The sequence below is a fragment of the Empidonax traillii genome, unplaced genomic scaffold (genome assembly GCF_003031625.1).
Source record: "Empidonax traillii isolate 1590-97213 ecotype Southwest subspecies unplaced genomic scaffold, ASM303162v1 scaffold20:size5563877, whole genome shotgun sequence".
Classification (NCBI taxonomy): Eukaryota; Metazoa; Chordata; class Aves; order Passeriformes; family Tyrannidae; genus Empidonax; species Empidonax traillii.
In genome coordinates, this window is record NW_020955213.1 from 1,834,175 (window position 1) to 1,855,285 (window position 21,111).

General features: G+C 40.4%; 1 long non-coding RNA gene across 2 annotated transcripts in view; it reads right to left on the reverse strand.

Annotated features, from left to right (window-relative positions):
• Positions 1–21,111, reverse strand: part of LOC114064870 — a 136,933-nt gene that overhangs the window by 72,429 nt on the left and 43,393 nt on the right. The gene's annotated exons all lie outside the window — the stretch shown is intronic.

Below are 21,111 nucleotides of genomic sequence, written 5' to 3' on the forward strand. Positions count from 1 at the left end.
TCACCAGATTTAGGTTTGATATTAGGAACAATTCCTTCACTGAAAGGGTGATCAGCCATCGGAACAGGCTGCCCAGACCAGTGGTGGAGTCACCACCTCCGTAGGGATTAAAAGACATGTAGTTGTGGTGCATTTGGCAGTGCTGGGTTAACTGCTGGACTTGATAATCTTAAAGGTATTTTCCAATCTAAATGGTTCTATGATTCTATGATTTGAGTATTCCCTTCATGTTAGAGTATGTTTCAATTTATCTGTGTCTTCAACAACAGGAGAACACTTTCCTTTCTGCCCACATGATAGACATCATCCCATAATGCCTTTCATTGGATTTTCAGTTTGTTTCATATCACATCTCTATTAAATAATAAACTTGCCTGGGAAGAGGACACATCTTTCAGTGACTTGTGAATTGACTGTTTTCACGCTATATTCTGGAAATAACATTAATGCTCACACTGGATGTCAGAATCCTGCTTCACAAAGGGGCACCCTATTAGTTTGGAAGCAAGTTTAGGGGATTAAATAATAATTTTCCCCGCCTGGGCTAAATAAGCACACCAAAAAAGTACAATTTGACTAAAACATAACTCACTCTCCTAGCAGAGCAGTCATTTGACACAGACAGGTTGGCTGCTCTGTTTCCACAATCTTTCTAGATGATAGAAAGGGAGCCAGAGCAGAGGGGTGCCAGGATGTTATCTGGCCCCATAGAAAATCTGGCTGTAATTTTTTTAGCTTTTGAATACACAACCACCTATTTGAAGGGTTTCACAACTGAGATTTAAAAGAACAAATTGAATTTTTCTCCTCTATTCAATTCTGCACTGAACTTTATCTCTATGTTTTCCTTTTAAGTGATTAGTTACTGCCACACATAGCAGGTAGGCTGAAATCCTTTTTCATCCCTGCTTAGTGTCTACCTACAAGGCTTATTTCCAAAATGATTGAAGAGAAGAGTTCAGAAACAACAGAAGCTGGAAGCCTGCCAGTCACATGCACCCACACAGATGCAAAGTTAAAAATATATCAATTCACGCCTCATACAAGTGGGTACATGGGATAGAGAGGGCTGATGGAACAGATTGAGAGGGAGAAGTATCTATTCACAAAGGGCAGTACACATGTATCTGTCAAGCAAAAGGCCACGAGGAAAGAACGGGAGCTTCTGGTACTGCTGTGCTATGGGTAGGATGCCTTAGTGAAAACCTTTATTTGCTGGGGTTATTGGTGCTTAGAAATTTGTACCTGCACTGGGAATCTCATCTATCCTTCCTTTGCTGTGTTTGGGTCACAGGACACTCTGCCCAACAATAGCAGGGGCACACTACTAAAGGTGTGCCATAAAGAGTGCTGGTAGGAAAGTCTGGTTTCAACTGATCTTCTAGGGTTAGATTTGACAAAGGGATCAGTGTGACAGACCTGTTTTCTGTGATCACCCGTGTCTCTGCTAGGCTTAAATGAGTGGATTTTTGCCTCTTCTTTCACTGTGGCTGAGCTGTACCCCAAAGGTGGTACATTCCTCCCACAGAGTTGAAGCTGGATTCAAGTCCTGGGCAGCCTAAAAATAGTAAACTATTTTTACCAAAACCTTACTTTCAGAGAGTTTGTGTTTTTCTCATTTGTTTGGTTTCACTTTGATGATTAAGTTCTGGTATATATTCCCTAATTTGAGTAAATAATTTCTTTTTGGTACTAAACAGGAGGAAAGTTCTGAGCAAGCATTCAGCTCCAGATCAAAAGGTGCCACTTCTCAAGGAGAACTGATGGTTCAGACTCAGTCATTATCATACAGTGAGGAAAATCTCTCCCCTGTTGTTCTCTTAAGCCTCACATTTTTCCAGTGTATTGTTCTAACTCTCCTTTTAAGTGACTTTCATGCCAAACGAACAAAGGGAGCTGCCCTTTTTAATAACTTGAAGCAGTGCAATGTCAAGATTTTTATCTGTCTTAATGGAAGTACTTTGAATAGTGTACCGAAATCGTTATCAGAGATAGGCTACAGAAATTAGTTGCATAATTGATTGTATCAAACCCATGGTGCTTTCCTGAATGCACCCTCCCATGCAGGGGTGAATCTGCTGCAAAACCTCGTTAGGATTTGCCAAACCAGGAGCTTCTCTCCAGATCCCCAAGCCAGCAAAGTTGACAGGGCACAAGCTGAGTGCTCTCAGGGCAACAACTGCAAAAACAGCCACAGAAAGGATGGGTTTAATTTTATGTTGTCTTAGGACCTGTTTTTTTCCTCTAATAAAGTCAAGCCCCAGGAAAAGCGTGAGGCTCTGAGGCAAGACTGGACAGTTCTAAGGTTAGCAGAAGGGTATGTTTATAATCCTAATAAACTAGATTCTGATTTCTAGCATGAAGGGGGTAAATTACAAACTGATGAAGCTTCTCCACAAATGTGATTTCTATTAACATTAAAGCAACCATGGGCATATACTGAGGGGAAAATCGGTCTCCAGAGTTTGCTATTTTAACCATCAGTCATGGAGCGCAATTGCTGCAAGAAAATAAACGATATAGCAATAGCAACTCTAAAGGCAGATAGAGGACAGGAGAAAGAAAATATTAAATAACCACAGTCACTATGGAAACTGTTGGATTTTTACTATTTTAATACCTGGATGACTCAGAGGAGTGGCAATAAGACATGGAGCCTTCTGCCTGTGGGGGAGGTATCAGCTCAAACTTTGCCCAAGCCAGGGGCAATTGAAAGATTGTCCTAAGATCTGTTTATGTAAAATGAGATTTCCCAGTTTCAGCTCATTTTCAAGTGTTAGTATCTAGCTGAGAAATATCTGCACCATGCAAACACCCTAATTAGAAGGCCCAGCAGAAAACCTGAGAACCTTCCTGGGGAGGCAGCATTTTTCTTGCTGCTTTTACAACTTCAAGGTTGAGGCTTGAGGAATTCTGTTCTGCTGCTGCTGCTAATGTGATGTCAGCCATATCCAGATTCCAGTCTCTGGGCCTCACACCTGTGCTTCATGACCACCAAACTAAAAATGAAAGAGAAGCCTACACTCCGTTTGCAAAGCGGAGAAAAGTTGAAGCTAATGAATTGCAGAAGAGAAACAAGATCTGAAACTAAATCTAACATATTCCCAAACTTGGGAATTTATCTAGATTAGATTGTTTAAGCTGCAATTTGCACCTACGATGCCCTGACCTAAAGCCAGGCTCATATCCAGGGCGTTCTGGTAACTTAGATGTGTTGGTGTGTCTGCAAAGGACAGAGACATTGCAGCAGGAGTGACTGGAATGCATTTTCATTCGCTATTTGGATAGCTTGTTAGAAAGCTAAATTGCATGAGATTTATTTAGCTTGTAAAACTGGAGATATACAAGAAAGGACTACTTGAACAGTTGTCTAGAAAAATGTCTGATATACTTTCAGTCACGCATAGGAGAAATTCTTTCTCATGCTTTTTAAGGTGTCCTACTTGGTTGTACAGAGACTGAGGGGAATCTAACACTCCTTCCTCCAGTTCTTTCCTCCCATGCCTACACACGAGACACAATGTAAATCTGGACTGCCGCCTTGGTAGTCTCACTACCAACTGCTACTGGATCCTGGAGAACATAAAGCAGATGGAGCACATTACCAACAACTTGTTTTGCCAGCTAGTCAATCACTCGAAAACATCCATGATCTAGCCATGGTTTTTTTAGGAGAAAGTTGCACGGAGCAGTATTAAAGCTTATTGATTGACCCAGCACATGAAAGTAGAGGTGAGAAAACCAGAGGTAACCTCACCAGATTGCTGTTCTGCACAAGTGACATTCACAGAAAGGGACTCCATGTGCTCTTAAAAAAAGTCACTGCTAAAAATAAGCACAAAAAGTGTGGAACCTCTCTCGTCTAAATTACCAGGCATTCTTAGTGATGATGCAAATGTTTTCAGGGCAATACCAGTGATTCCTATACCACACCCATGAAGTACTACCATGAAGGCTTAAACCAATTCAAGCAAAATGACAAAAAGTAAGAAAGAAGAGGCTGTATGGGACAGTATAATAACTCCAGCCTGATCAATAACTTCTTGACAACTGTACCGCAAACAGGAGCTTCATGGGGAGACCAAGCTGACTGAGACAGAAGCTGTGACTGTGGGACAGCCCATGTATCTGAATTACTTACAGACAAGATACATAAACTGGCCTGAGCCTTTCACGCCCCTCACAACCAGAAAGCCACAGCATTAGGAAGAAATGACTGAATTTTTACTCACTCAAGCCCATTAACCATCAAGCAGCTTTAGCTTCAGAGGCAAAATAGAGTTCTGGCACCAAATTCACTTATGATTATGATCCAGTACAGATAATTTGGGTTCTTCTCTAGCTTTGGTCATAAATGTTTATTTTCAATAGATGGAATATAGATTCCTATTTTGGGTAATGACACTGCTGGATCTGATACATAAAAGCTCTACCAGTTGTTGCAACTGTTCCAAATTTTCCAAGACACACAGCAGTGCTTGCTAACAATGGAAAGGCAGCTTCACACCCTTATGCTTTGATTAAATAGCAATCATGTTATTTTGCTGTTTGCTCACCATGTATCATGCACATCTGCTATTTCAAAGAAAATTTAGTCTTTTAACTGCACAAAAACTCAAGTAGGACTTGAAGGAGAAGGGGGCTATGGGTGCAAGATTTCCAATCTCATCACATTTTATTTTCTGGAAAGACAAAATTCTCTTTTCAGTTAAATAAGTTTTTTTTTTAAAAAAACCACATGCACAAACACAAAAACCAAACAGTATTTCAGCTTTTAAAAATACACACAATGAATTGAAATCAGAATAATTCTGGTATTTTAAAATATTGCTCTCAATTAAAGAAAGAGATTAATCAAGTGCAAAGCAAATGGAAAGGAAAATTAGCATCTTCAAATTGTTCATTAGCCCAGACTAGTAACAAATGTTTTTGTGCTTTCTGCATTGGCCTCCATTTTCTTTTAGGCTGAGAGCAAGTTTTACAAATGTGTTGTGATCCAGAAAATGTATCATTTTTTTGTAAGACCCTGACATGATTCAGATGCCAGGTTTCTTTCTTGAGGTTCTTTTAATCTGCTCTCCAGGTCCTTATTTGTACTCTCTCTTAGATATACGTGCCTCTTAGCAAAAAGCAAAACTTCCTATCATGTCCTGCCTGGGTTACAAAATATTAAATTCATTCCTTATCACAAACTATGCATTAACTTAGGCATTTAAAATGTTTATGAAAAAGTGTTGTAAATTCCTTTTTGTGCATCACTCAAACTCCAAGCCCACTGCATTTCTGTGGGTGTACGAGCAATTTAAATTTCAGCAATTTTCTGTAATTCAGTATTGCTTTTTATTTCCAAGTAGTGAAGAACTCAACTAAAACTTATGATGGGCAAACTTCAAAGGCTTTCGACTTGAAGTTTGGATGTTTATTCCCACACTGTAAGACACTGCTTCAGAAGGAATGTTCTCCATTGCATCAGAACAGTTTTTTTCTGACTGTGATAACTGCAGAAACATCAGAGCAGTGTCCCTGTCCTTGTACATCCATCTGGAGAAGGTCTGCAGAAGCCACAGGTGTTGCATTCCAAAAGCCAGGCTCAGCACAGAGATAATAGCTGCCCACTGCAAAACCCTAGAAAAACTGGGCTTTTGCTTTTGGATTTTGATACACACTTCTATAAATGAGGCTGGAGTAACTGAGGGTTTTCTTTTCATTCCCCTTGTTTGATTCACTTGGTCACTGTACTGAGACATATGAAAATGGGGGCTTTTTAATCTGCAGAGTGACTCCTACGTTACCTGATTAGGAATGCTATAGCACAGCAGGAGATTATCATCAGCCCTGGGTTTCAATGAGGAATAAATGTTGCAATCAGGAAATTTGTGCCACTGTAAAATCTTAAAAGCATGGAAACAAGATTCAGTTTTGTGGTGGTGTGTGTATTAAAACAAGATGACAATGATCCAGCTACCTACAGCTCGCCGCTAATGGAAATGTAATAGAGTGCCTACCTAAACTACTGGATAATGAAATTACATATCAAAATAAAATGAGGAGAAGGCTATAGCATAAAATTAATGACTTTTGTGATAACTCTGGTGAAGGAGAGCTGTTTGTCCAATGGTACCTGAGGGGGTCAGTCTAAATGTGCTGGGGCTGGGCCATCACAGTTAGCCCCATTCAGTATTAGACCACCAGTCCCAGCTCCCCAGGTATGATTTCTGGAAGGGGCACACACCCTCTACACCACATCATTACATGATTTTCTGCAAAGAAAGAAGATCTGGAGTCATCACATCCTGTATTCCAATAGGGCATTATTAGTGGGATATGTTGGCTCACTTAATTCAGGCCTGGTTTTGTTCAAAAGATGAAAATTAAAATAAATGAGCTGAGTGACAGAAAAGGTGAGAATGAGAGCAAGTTTGCCCACTAGAAACACCATTAAGGTTGCTCTTAACTGAATGGAGAGACACTGAACCAGCCCACATAAATCTCCTCCAGCTGAACAAATCAGCAATGCATGTAAGAGAATTAAAAGCTTTTCATTTTCTTTCTTTCAGGAAGTGCTACAACCCTGTTGTTAAAGAACTTCAATTGATAGGAAAAACCCCAACCTTCTTAGAGTCTAGAGGAGGAAGATTATAAAAAAAATTTCAGTGAATTCCCAGATTCCCAGGCTGTGCACAAGCTTCAGGACACAAGGGCTCCTCACAGCCCAGTTATCCTGGCATGCCACAGCTTTCTGAAGAATTTTGATTCCATTTACAAATTATCAAGGAGAATCCTCTGAGCCAAAAACTAGAACAGAGAGAATGTGAAATAGCTCTGCTCTCTTAAGATGCCTCAGTTGAAGCTTTTAAAATGCTTCATGTTGTCATACGCACAAATTTCCTTATTTAGGAAAAATGTGGTGGAATGAACTACAGGGATGATAGAATTATGATCCTGGGGAAATAAGTTGTAAAGGGAGATAAGCAGAAGGAGGAAGTCTCGCTTTTTGGTGACTGACAGTGACTTTTAACATCTTGAATCTTGACACAAGCACCTCAGCTAAATGCTTGTCTCTCATGGTGCTTCAGAGGAATGACCTGTCGCAACCAGACTAATGACCAGAACTGGAGAGAAAGAAAGATAAAACTTACTTTCAGAGAAGTGTTCTTCATTCTCATCCCACTGGCATATTATCAGCTAAAACTGAAAATATGTGGGAGGTTTAAATTCTGTCCTAGCTGAAGTAGAAACCTGAAGTAGGGCTTTCCATCAGGGTGCAACGCTCTGGGGATATTTCCCAAGTTGACTCCTGTAAGATCTTTCTGTTTTATTGTGGAAAGCATTTAAAGAAGAAAACTTACTGTTTTACACTTTGAGTTGGGGTTACTACAACTGGACCACTGGATTAGATTCTGACCTAAAATAAAACTGTCAAGTGAAGTCACTGCAATGCAGGAGCCCCTTTGCTCCTACTGCCTTTCCTTCTGACCACATAACAAGGTCGAGGAGACTGTAACACCCCTGGAGTTCATTCACTGCCACTTACATCAATTCCTAAGTGGACAAACCCTTTTACGCTTGACATCAGAGACGGGATAGGTGGCTGCTTTGTTTAGTCTTAGATATTAGAGGTTTTTTCCAAGCTAAATGATTCTATGATTCCATGATTCCCTTTAGCAAGCCCAAGACATGTCTTCTGGCAGCTTCCCACCGCAGTTTGTAATCTGTTACAGTTGCTTTCTTCATCTTGCAGTTTTACTCGGTGCCATAATTATTTTCTCATTTTTAAATTCACTATTAATTAAGCTCATCTATACTCATTAGTTTAGCTAATCTATCTTCACTTTTAAACTCACACACACACAGTCTTCGTGCTGATGTAGCATTGGCATGGAAAGTTTTATGCAGAGAGAAAGAAAGACCCACATATGTAATGAAATAAGAGGGCTTACAACTGCAGCTGGTTGGGGATTTTTTAATTAAGCTTTTCCTACCCAAAAAAGCCAATTAGTTGGGATTGAAAGTTTTCAGAGACCTACATCCTGTTTAATAAAAATTTAATCTGAAGGTTTCTCTGGTGAAAACTAGAGAATAATCACTAGCTAATACAAATCAAACCTAGAGGTCAAATCTCATCTATAACAGAGGAGGTACTGAACATGCTGCATTTGATTATAAGAACTGCTCTGAGTCCACAAATGCCAGCCTCACAAGCCCCTTGCTATGAAGCTCCTTGACTGATCTCATTTTCATTAGATATTCTGGATTTCATTCAGCACCAGGGCACAAACTTCAAATCTATGGATTTTTTCATGTAGCCGAAAGTCTTGTTCTGAGTTATCCATCCATTTTCTCCTATAGTTATATTTTTATGGACTAAATAAGAAAGTAGATAAAAGCCATTATTATTATTACTATATTTGTTTTCTGACATCTCCTGCTCAGAGATTTTAAGTGGTGCTTTAAAGTTTGAATAGGCCATAAAGTTTAGCAAGGAAGTTCTAACCTTGTCTGGGTCCTGCATATGAAAACAAATCTCCTTGTTTAACTAATAACGTGATCGATGCCAATTAACCACTTCACAAGCTGCTGAATCAGAGAATATTGCCCATGGATTGCATCAGTCCATTGTTTACTCTTCTACTTTGCTACTTCAGCTTCTCCCCCAAGCCACAACAATTATTCTATGCTTGTGCTCTCCCTGTCAGACTTTTCTATTTACAATACTGTGTGAAGAAAGAAGGAGTTGCCAAGGCGGACCATATTCACAGTATGCCATCATCCAGTACCCCAACAGTTGCTTGGAACAGATGTTTCAGAAGATGATAAAAGACCCTACAGGAAGAAGATGTGAGACAATCTGGTCTGCCTAGCTCACATGCAGAACTATATCCAGTCCATAAGTTCACCTATATTTTCAGAGCTTGAAAAAATGAGGCATATTTCCATTATCAGCATTTATTCACATGTAGCTTCACCAGTCATGTCCTGTGAGATTTTCTGCTTTTTTCCATCCCGGAACTCACTTTACCTACAAACATCTTTTCAGATATTCAGAAGAACAGGCAAGTATTGAAACAGCTTTAAGAAGCTTTTAAGTGTTCCTTTTAACCTTTATCAAAGATAAGAGATTTAGCCAAATGAAAGTTAATGTGTTATTTGGAAAAGCAAAGTAGAGGCAAATTGGTATTATTGTTTTCATTATTAAAGGGAATAATGTCTGTAATCTTGAACTAACAGGTCACCTTCAGGTCTCACTCTTCTGAGTGAATCAGTGAAGCTGCATGAAACAAACGTTTTTAGAAATGTTACTGTTTACAATTATTCCCTGTATCCCTTTCTATGGCCTCCACTTACTGTGGACATAAAATAATTCTCTAGGAATTAGTACAATTCAACATTGCCTATTCTCTTTGGTAAAGGAAAAAATCTGAGGATTGTATCTGAATACCCTGAGGACTGTAGGACTCACATCATATTCATGTATTCAATTTTATGAACATCTCCAGCAGATAATAAGACAAAATAGAATTTACCTTTTTTTTTTTTTTTTTACAGCCTATTCTAGTTCTTTTATATTTTTAAGTCCATCATAGGCTACTTTTTTTCCCCTAACATCATTTGGAACAAACCCAAGACTGCTTGAACGTGAGTTCCAGCACAGACATTGGTTGAAAGACAATTTAGACGTGTTTTGGTAATATAGAGAATGTCCTTGTATTTGTGAGTCTTTGAATTATGTTACAGATGTTGGTACAAAAGTGTCCCCAAGCTTTAAAATGATTACCCACTTACACAGACTCACAAACACAGAAAAAGAAAAATAAGGCAGTCAGCCTTTTCTGGCCCCCAAATCCATCTCTCTGTTGTAGATTTACATTTATGTGCAGAGACCCTCACAACTGGCCAAGAAGGGAGGAGCAAGCAGAGGGTGCATTATGAACACTGGGAGAAATGTCAGCATTTCAACCTAAGAGCATATTCTGTTGTCATGACAACATGATGGAAAGTGTTTTCTTAAAGAAAAAGATTGCAATGTAAATGGAAAATAAAACCTCAGTTAGTAGAGCAAAGTCAGAGATGACGTTATAAGTTTGTGACATGGACTAAAACATAGCATCTATTACCATGAAGAGATTTTTCAAAAAATCCCATATGAACAAATGCTTACTTCACAGAAATGGTGTTGTTTAAAAATCTCATTTATCATTAGAAATGAAGTTTACGAACTGGACTTCAAAAAAAAAAAAAAAGGTTAATTTCACATATTTTCTACCAGATATTCAGAAAACATATAATGGTTTACCCCCTCATTTTCCATGTAAACTGCTGATTTAAAGCAGCTTGATTTTTTTTATGCAACACCAAGGATCTGTTAAGTGCTGTAGAAACACTTCATGTGCCACTGGCCTCCAACCTTATAATTGCAGTGGTCAAAGGGTAGAAAAAGGGAATATCATTACCCCATTTCAAAGCAGGAGAAGAGGCACAGGGCATGTGAAGCCAGAGGCCCAAAAATCACATGAAAAGCTTCCAGCCGTGTTGGGAATTACAGCAAGATTGCTGCAGCCTGGCTGTGTGGTTTACAATGTCATTCTCCTCTGCTCACACAAAGAGAGAAATCGGGGGCTATTTTCCTTCAAACGCTTCCTGAAGCTTACAGTTATTAAAGCTTCCATCACCTAGTCTTGCCTTAAACGTTAAAATTTTTTTCATTGCTTGGAAGTGTGACCTGTGCCTCGGGGCGTGCACAGGACACAACAGCAGGGACAGGGACACTGAGGCAGCGCTGGTGGCCCTTGCTCACTGGCCATTACAGGGCATGGATTCCATCTCCCACAGCAGCAAGAGAGGAGGTATCTCTATGCCAGTCTAAGTGACCTTGTACCACTTAGACAAAGCTGGAGAATTCCTCCCTGCACCCCACACACTAAAAAAAAAAAAAAGGGCAAAAAATCTTGGCAAACGTCTCAAGCTGGCTTTCTTTTCTCCCTTGCCGGTACAGTTTGCTGTACACAAAAAGCTAAAATATTTAAGAACTAATGAATTAGAAAACTTGGATCTGAAATTTTTCTTGACAGCTCCCCCAGAAAGGATGGTTCTTCAAGAATAAATGGAGAAATACGCCCCTAACCTGCCTGCTGCCTCTGCAGATCATCTCATCAGCCCAAAGCTCCTCTTGCCTACAGCTGATCTCTAGAAGTGTGTGCCCTGGCATTTGGTGTTACAGAGATTTGTTTGGTAGTGTCTGGGAGTCAGCAGTGAGGGTCAGGTCCTGCAAAGGTGGAAAACACCAGAGCACAGATGAGGAGATTCCATCTGCCCCTGGGAGAGCAGAGAGAGAGTAAAGCAGGTTCTGGCCTGAAAACATCATGCTAGTCTTACAGTGTTACACCGTTTCTGGTGGGATTTCATTATAAAGGAACCTGGAGAAGCAGGAACATCAGAGAAGGGAAGAGGTCGTGTTCCTGCTGGAAAACCGCACAAAGCAGTTTGAGGCCACTGTAGTGTGACAAGGGCCAAGCAGCGGGACACACTGAGCACTGCCCATTGGCAGTGACTTTACCTTGGTTTGAAGGGGCCTCACAATCTGCAGAATCAAACCTCAATGCTTTAAATAAGCTGTAAAGGTTAGATCTGAAGTCACCTGAAGAAGAAGTGTTGAATTCAGCTCTGTTTAAAATGGACAATAAGGAGGATTTACTGGAAAGGTAGATTCTGAGGAGATACTACAGCAATTCTGATATAAAAGATTACTTGTCTTGTTAAAAGCTTACAAGCTATTCGTCATCTCAACACTCAGTTCCCTACAATGTCAGGTTCTGGAAAGCTGTGAACTCCCAGGTAATGAAACAACTCAGTTTGTGCTAAGAAAAGTATCTGGTATTCAGAATTATGGCTTTGCAGCTGATCCTGGAAGGTGGTGATTACAGTCTCCCTGTCTCCTTCAAAAATATGTGTGTGAGCTCTGTATTATGTGAGATATGAAAAAAGTGGGCTGTTGAGACTCCTGTGAGCCACCTTTGCCATTTTCATCGCAGGAAATTGCCAGTGATGCCCATTGGGACTCCTGCCCACCCTGGAGCCCTGAGAAGGCAACATGAGCTTGGAAAAGCTTCCTACATGTTCACTGTGGGGAATTTTTGGCTGCTTCTAGACCTCTCAATATGGAAACCCTCCTGGGTTTCCTTCCTTCACTGAAGGTCTGGAATAAGACTGCCTTAGCTCTGGCACTGCCAAGACTTCTCTAGTAGTTTGCAGCAGGAATCCTGCTGGGCAGCATGGCCTCTGCCCCACAGTAAAGAAAATCACAGGTCATTTCTTGCTCTTCTGCTGTCACCAAAATGACCTTAACCCAGTTTTGATTTTTGTCCTCCAGTTCTGTTCCTAAGTAAACCCTTTGATTACCTTATGTTATCAAGATTATAAACTCCATCATATGGAAATTCTGCCTCACCCACATTTGCCTGAGCGAAAAGGGACTCTTGTGGGCAGGAAGGGTCTCTAAGGGTCACTGTAACATAGTAATAATCATGTGAAGTGTATCTCTCCACACATTACCAAAATTAACAAAATGGTCCAAGAAATCACAGAAAATTCTTACTCAATGATAGATTCCTCACATTAGTTTGGAGTCTGATATCTGATGTTTGAAAAGGAAGATTTCATGCTACTTCCTTTTTTTTTTTTTTTTTCCCGAGGATTTCAGAGAGAACATAATTCAGTGAACATTGCTGGGGCCTACCCATGGTTTTTGACCTAGAAACAAGATTGCAAAGTAAGAACCTGTTCCTCCATCTGGTGTATACACTAATAACCCTCCCACAAGAGCAATTCAGTTAACTGAACTGATTCCATACCATTATTGCCATGGTGGGCCTCTATAGGTGGTCCTCTAGATCACGTCAAATACAGCCTGGCTTTCAGATGCAAGTGTGAGGTTGGATGAAACTGGCAGGTAGAAAAACACATCTTTGTATTCGTAAATTCAGCCAATTTGTTCAGGACTTGCTGAGAAACAACCCCATGACACCATTTTAGAAAAGAAAAGAGATAGAAAACAGAGATTTACTCTTCTATTTACTAGAGATTTCAACTTTGAACAGTGTAACTGTGAGAAAAATAAGAGAGAACACAAAATAGAAGCAAAATTATCATCTTATCTCTACGTCCACACCTGTGGCTTGGTTGACACCAGGCTACATTACAAGAGATTATCGAAGCTGGAGCTAACCTTCATATCTTTGTAGCATCAAGTGAATGTCAAAGTCATCATCACAGGCACAGCAGATCCTATTTGCTCTGTTAACTGCATCAGTAACATCTTTGCAACATCATACATCTCTGAAATGCGGTTTGTGAGAAGGAAGATTGTTCATTGGAGCAGCAAGGAAAGAAGCACAGAGATACTCTGCTAGAAATAGAGAACTTGAGTTATGACATCAGGATCAATGGAAATTCAGAGGAAAGCCTGAATAAGAAGTCTGGGATTTGACCCTAAATCAGCTTACACAATTTTCAACAAATTGAGTTTTTACGATCTGGAGGAAGCTCTAATTACGTTGTCATAAAAAATCTCAGCACTGTTGAAATCTTATTTGTGAAGCTCTCAAAGAAGCATCTATAAAGGACTTTCTTTCCCATTTTGTTCTGATAATTGACAATATATGAGGCGTCAGATTAGAGAGTGCAATATGGGACATGCCCTTTCCATCCCCTCTCTTACAAAGGAAGCCAATAAACAACTGGCTGGGGTTTATTATGTTACAGACCAAAGTCTCAAGCTCTGACTCTTCACTTAGACAAAGTTCCCAGAGACAAGGACAATTAAAGGATGTGTTTCCTACAATGGTAAAAATTTCCTCTCTCCAAAGATGAAACATGGGTTTAAATGCCTTCATTCATGAGGTGACATGAGTAAGTGTCTAAAGGCAGATATCAAAAACATCAGACTTTCTCATGTACCAGAAACACACAGAACTTCAGGAAGACAGTGTGGAAAATTTCAGGGAGAAAATTTTTCACAAGTTCAATGAGAGCACATGTTCTATAGAAATAATTCAGCTGCGGTAAACTTCTGCCAAAGCCCTGGGGGTTTCCATCAGAGACACACAGAGGTGCTCGCAGCTCACTGGGTGCCTTTTGGCAAAACTGACCTTCCCAGGCCCTGCTTGCTGGGGACACAACACTTGAGGAACATCCTTCAGTTGATGTCCTCCAGCTGCTGTGCATTGAGAGTGGTGGGCACGAGCTCAGGGTTCTTCTGCAAGGAGGCCCAGAGGGAAAGATGGAGAGGCCCCTCAGAGTCAGGCCAGATGGGTACTCTGCTTCAGTTATGAAAAGACTGGAAAAGGATAAGTCATGTGTCCAATTCGAACATGTCAAAGTGCTCAACCTTCCACTGAAACGGAAATTCTCACTTGAACAGACCTGTTTGAAGCCTGCAAGTGTGACAACACAGGTCTCTCTCATTTAAACTATCAAGAAATCTTTATTACTGGTACTCACCACTGTGGCATCAAAAAGACACCATGTTTATAGCAACACAGCATAAAAGTAAAAAACATAGGAGAGGTAACAATAAATAGCTGTTGACTGCTCCCCCCAAAATATGGCATTATAGGCACCATCAGCAGCCAAGAAATATTTCCTTCCCAAGAGTTGCTTTCATTTGAGAAAAGCATTAATATTCAAATGAAATATTTTCTTTTGTGATTTTCTCACTTTTTTTTTTTTCTTTTAAGGAAAATGTGTATTTTTGGCCTGATCTACCCAAGAAATTCCTTCAACATTAGAACTGAACAGACTTTCATTTCAGCTGTGTTTTAATGAAGTGATATTATACAGCAGAATTGTCTGCTATGGAGAAGATGATCAGTATTCGTTGCCAGCTGAAAGGTGTCGACCAGGCTGACATGTTGACAGTGCTGTATTTCCACACATCTTATTTTAATACCTGTAATGTGAAACTGCTTATTCCTAAGGCTGCACTCCCATTCAAAACTGGTCATGTTTGGGCAGATAAAAATTCTCTCTTGCCCATCATCTCCAGATTCCCAACCAAAAGCACAGGGATTTATCGAAACAAAGCTTTTTTTGTACATTCTTCTACTGCTGTGGTTTCCTGACCAGAGGCAGTATCACAGGTGCCTCTGTTCCAGCACAGCCTGGGTGCAGAGTACACCTGTAATTTGGGCTTGCACTGCAAACATGAGCTCCCCACACACAGTGGGAGCGGAGCCCGACTGTTTGCCCTGAAGCTCAAGGTACAGAGACAGGATTTGGAGAAAACAGGTTTATATAAATAAGCACAACAAGCCACCCATTCACTTTAACATTAATAATTTGCATAATAGAGCCTGTATTGTGGCTCACACTCAGTAGGTGATTAAAGTACCACAGCAGCAGGGTGAGGAACATGCAGGAGTCAGAAGTTTTAAAGCAAAAATGTTGCATTTTGCTTTTGACCAAGATATTCTATATATCATTTGTCCATTTGTACTAACATTTTTTATAGCAAAAATTGCTGAGGGAAAGAGTATAACGTAGCCAACAAAGAAGCAAGCACAGGGTAAGTCTTACACCTTAACTGCAGGGAGGAGAGTGCCAGGGGAGGAACAGCTTACTGAGATGAAAAATGAACAGGGGAAGAATAAGCAAGAACTAACTTTTACATTAGGATATAGGAAGGAAATATTATAATATTATATCAGTGGATTGATATAAAGTGACTTTAACGAACTCACAGAATGCCCCAACTGATTTCTAGTAGTTCTCACTGTCTACCCCAGCACTGCCTAATCCCAGGCAAAGGCCGAGTGTCATTCCCCCTGCCCCAGTTATTCCCAGTTGCATACAGTACCACCAGTGCTGGAGATGTGCAGTGCCAACCGTCCTGCCAGGCAGGACCAAGGTCCCTCCGAGAACCACAGCCTTTCCCAGCAGGCAGAAGAGCTGGGCATTGGTTTCCTTTGCTGTCAGCAACTCCATCTCCTTCACTTTCTTCCTGTATAACTAAGCAGCCACTTGGGCATGCCATGTGCATGCACTTGTACCTGATGATGTGCTCTCTGGAACACAGATTCTGCTCATCTTTTAAGAGGTACTATTTCACGATGTGCCAGCGTACTTTATTTTTGGTAATAGCCCTTCACCTAACACAATGAGACAAGTGTACTCACTCAGTCCCTGGATACTGTTTAAATAACATTCCTAGCAACGAGCATCCTTTGCCAGGAGCACAGAGTAGAGCTACCTGCTCATCCTGCTGGGTTGGTGGACAGGCTCACGAGGATGCTGGGCACAGTGTCCCACTCACTGCACAAGCACCAGACAAAACTCCTGTGCCACCCTGGTGTGCAATGAAGAGCAGAAGGCCCATGTCTCTGGTAGGTTATCAGCACAGCACGTGCTTCCCCTTCTCGCTCAGGACCTAATCATGATGTCCATTCAGACCCCTAGCACTATTTCCTGGCTCCCTCCTCTCCCCCAGCAGATTCCTCTTGCCCAGGTACCTGCTGACACAGGGTTTGCCCTTTTTATTACAGTTCAGTTTAAAATAAACATGAAACTCCTCGGTACACCTGACTTGCGCTCCGCAGTTTTTTTCATGTGACAAGGCTGCTGCTCCCCAGCAGCCTCCTTACCTACAGCAGAGATCAGTGCAATACTCTACTTAGCTCTGAATCTTCAGGTCGTACCAACACCCATTTTATAAGGGATTTTTCAACCTTGTCTATATATCTAGCAGGTAGAGACCTCTCAGAAAATTAAAGCAACCTTTATACTTCAACAATAAATCTAACGCTGTACAAACACATAATGCCCTCATAGAGTTCATATCATTTATGGATTGCTCTTTCATCTTTTTTTTTTTTTTTTAATTATTATTTTGGAAGGGGTAACATGCTTAGCTCTGTCCTGTGTTTGCCCAGTGTATGTAGCTCTAGCTGCACCATCACATCTAACATGGATTATTTTTCACAACCTGTATGGATAAAACCTTATCAACCAAACTCTTGCAGAAGTCCCATCCTTTCTAGAAAAAAGTTAGAGGGGAACTCATTGAAGTTGTAAAACACGAATCTCAGCATCTTCAGGAAATGGTATGAAAAATAAACCCAGGGCCTTATAGAAACACTGTACAGGAAACCAAACAGCTGTTTTCTAAATCCACTGAAGTGCTCTCAGAACAGGTTCCCACAGTTAATGTACATTTTTCAGCATTCAGTTTTTAAAAGATGGAAATGATACATTCTCTTTCCTTCCTTTTTATAGAAAATTCTCTACTTCATATGTTAAATTGCTCATTTTTTTCCATGAAAATGTCAGTGGAAAGCTTCTCATGCACAGGTGGAGTCAGAGAACACAGGGGAATGAGAGCTGGCCAAGCCTCCAAACTGTTAATTCTGGCAGATTCGAGTCCTGGGGGAACTGGACTGAAACCCACAAACAGTTAAGCAAACTAGGAAAGCAACTGGACATCAGAAGGCAGATTGAATTCAGTGAAGACTCTGGGCAGTCCCCTGGCAACAGGCAGGGTCAGCACAGCCCGTCAGCAGCAGCAGTGGGATGTCAGAGCCTTTCCAGGAGGAAAAAAACCCCCAAATACTCAGAGATGAAAAACAATCCAGTTAAATAAGCTAGGGTTTATTTATACATCTATACAGCAAAGCAGCCTCGAACAAAGCCTGCTGCTTTTGTCTGGTAACTAAGAAAAGCAGTTTGTGTGACTCCAGTGGATTAGCAGGGAATGCAAGTCCGGCCCTTTCAAATGTCAGTATTGTTCTACCACCCCCTGCATTATAACAAAGTCACAGTGTAAAAAGGACTAATTAGTGTGTTATGAAAAGGCAGACATCTAAAGATGATATTTGATGCATTTCTGTACCAGAACCTGTAATTAATTACTTTGTGCTGGAGTTCAGATAGGTATATTGGAAGAAAAAAAGATTAACCCGCCTGCTTGCAAATTCTTTGAGGGTCACTACTAATATTGGTTCTGGTGTTTTGACTGGCATTTCTTTCTCCTAAATGCGTTGTAATTTTGCTCTAAGGAACTATATGGAATGTTTAATTTAAAATTTTCAAAGTATTTTCTAATTCTCTTCCCTTCTCAACACATCTCATGTTCTCTAGGCCTTCTCATAAAGCAGAAATGAAAACCAGCAAAGATATAAGAGCATTCATAATGCAACATTTAGGTAATATGTTTAATTAATGTGAACAAATTCATCATTTTATTCTGGTTATCAAGATGGTTTAAGCAACACAGGGTTTTCACCAAGCATGAAATTGGTGCCATGGCCTACAGAGCTCAGTTAGAAACCTACTTTGGATGCTTTTTTGCACCACCAGGTACCCTACATGTTTATTTCCATGCACGTGTGCTCATTTACACGTGCACTTCTTAGAATGATGAAGTTGTAACTGATACCACAAGAGCATTTACCTACTGCTCAAATTAATTATTTGGACAGAAATGACAAATAGTGTTTTAAAAAGGAAAACGGCAGTATCTAATGTGAAGAAAGTACAGTTAAATTGAACAATTTCCTATCTCATCCTGTCCCAATAACCTGTCCCAGTCTTCTGAAATATTCATAAAAGAATAATTATTGCCATTTATGGTCAAAATAAAATGCTGTTAATGGCACATGATTTTATAGCAGTTCCTAATATTTTCCCTTAGCAATTGCCCATATTTGACTTGCACTTGGCACGAGCTTATTATTGCCCTCAGTGTTACCAGAAGGGTACATTTATAGAGAAAAAAACATATAACTAGGATCAAGATTATTCATAAAAACACTGATTTTTAGAATAAACAGAGAAAAATATTTTTGGTGAAGAAGGTGCTATCTAGCACTAAGCCTAAACAACCTGAGATCTTGTTTATCCAAATCAACACTGGATATGGAACCACATTTATTAAAAAGATTTCCCAGGGAGCTCATGGCAATCCTGCCTGGACTCTCTCCACAGCTGGATTCCACAGCCACTGGCCAGCGGGGGAGAATCTTTGTAAAGATTGTCTATCAGTGGCAAAAATGGTGTTTAACTCACAGTAAGACATGCAGATGTCACAGTGCACTGACTGTGACAGTGACTGTGACCAAAGAAAGACAACATCCCTCTTCCCTTTGCCTTATGATTTTGTTCTTCCAGTTTTTAACACGGATGGAAGCCCCATTCCAACCTGTCTGGGAAGCAGCACCAGATCCCCACCAAGGCTTTGAGGAGGTGCCAGGACCCATCCACTCAGATGAAATTGTAATTATAGGACCAAATATAAATGAAAAGGAGGTAAACACACAGTGATATTCTCTTTGCTTTAGGCTTTTTCCTTTGAATTAAAACGAAACATCCTCCCCCTTCTAAGTCCAGCTTGAAACTTCAAAACCACTGATTGCTGCTGGGCCTGTCTGTAACTCAGTCCTCAAGCCTTGAAACTTTCTGAAGATGTCTTAGCCTTATACATAGAAAAAGTATCATGTTGATAGACACTTGGTCTAGCTAAACATCTCAATTATTTCCTCTAAGTGTGGTTATAGTGCAAATAGCTTTTTTTGCTGTTAAAAGAACAGGGAAATATAAGCCTCATGTATTTCCTCACAATGGACTAATGGTAGCATTTGTGCATGAATTCCCAGAAAAATAGTTTGTAGCTACATGTGACTACATAAAAAAAAAAAAAATCTTCTATTGAGCACATTATTATAAACTAAGACATTAATAATTCAGGATGATCCTTAGGTTCTGCTTTAAAACCAGAGAACATCCTCAGGTTCTTCACCAGTGTAAGGTTTGTGACCCACAGCTAACACAGGTGCATGAAGGATGCAGTGACTGTCCTGGAATCCCACCCTCATCCTGTGTTCTCAGAAACACTTTCTGCCTGGTCATAATACACAGATGATTCCTCCTGTATGGGATAAGCTCAGAAGAGAGAACCTTTCCTGTTTAAACAGACAAGCCACAGAGCAACACCATCAATCTTTCCCTTACTTCTCTCATAGAATGAAAAGTGAGACAGTGAATTTTCTTCAGGGTAATCTCCACAGCAAGACTTTGCAAATATATATTTTTAAGAGGGATATACACTCCTCACTCATGTGAGTGATTTCACCAAGGCTCAATAACTTCCTCGTCATTGCCTCACAAACTCAGTAGGACACAGCAAGTAACAAAACCCATCAGTTTTCAATATCATGCAGGTTCACTCCAGCATCCCTTCCTAATTTTTAATGCACCCTGCCCTTGAGCACAGTTATTTGCTATTACAGGTGAGGCTGCACAAGCATATGGTGAGTGGAGGCCCAGTGAGCTGGAACATCCTGTTTCAGCTGATATTCTGCAGAACTGTTTGGCTATAGGAGCTCAGCAATATGTTTTGCTAGGCTTGACTATGCAGCTATAGATCTAGTTTGCTTCCCACTCGGATATTGTTCATGCTTCAGTTATCATGCACAGAATTAGTGATAAGCAATATTAAGCAGAGCACTCTGTACCACAGTTCTGCCCAAAAGGGCTGATAACAGATCCCAGTCTCTTTATGTGTTTTGCCTTTTCAGGAAGCTGAGTGACTGCTTCCCTGGGAAGCAGACGCTGATAAGTATTCTGAGCTTTATGTTAATGCAATGTCTGTCACATCCCCCTTGCACCTTCACCGGGAGCTTTCAAAGTCTTGCTGGAAATACTAAAATGGAAGACTTTCCTGCTAGTGCTTTTTCAACAAGGATGCTATGATGCAGAAATAACTAGTAAGGATATTTTAACACCTTGCTACGCATAAAAAATGCATGATCTTCAAAACACAACTGCTGACAGCAATTAGCATGTATTTATAATACATCTATGTGTAACTGCATTCTTACCTGGTTATTGCAGGATACAGAAGTAACCATTCAGCTTGATGTGTTACAAGCCCACAGATTTCTTAATTTAATGCATGTTCAGTCCCATACTGTTTGAGGATGTTATCTGCAGGCTTGGAGTTCTTTTCCCTTCAAATTTAACTCCTGTGGCCTGATATTTTCTTTAAAATATCTAGAGGTTATACTTGTGCCCACATTGGCCACCCTATGGTGCTGGTACCACCTTAGAATCATCACTACACAAGCC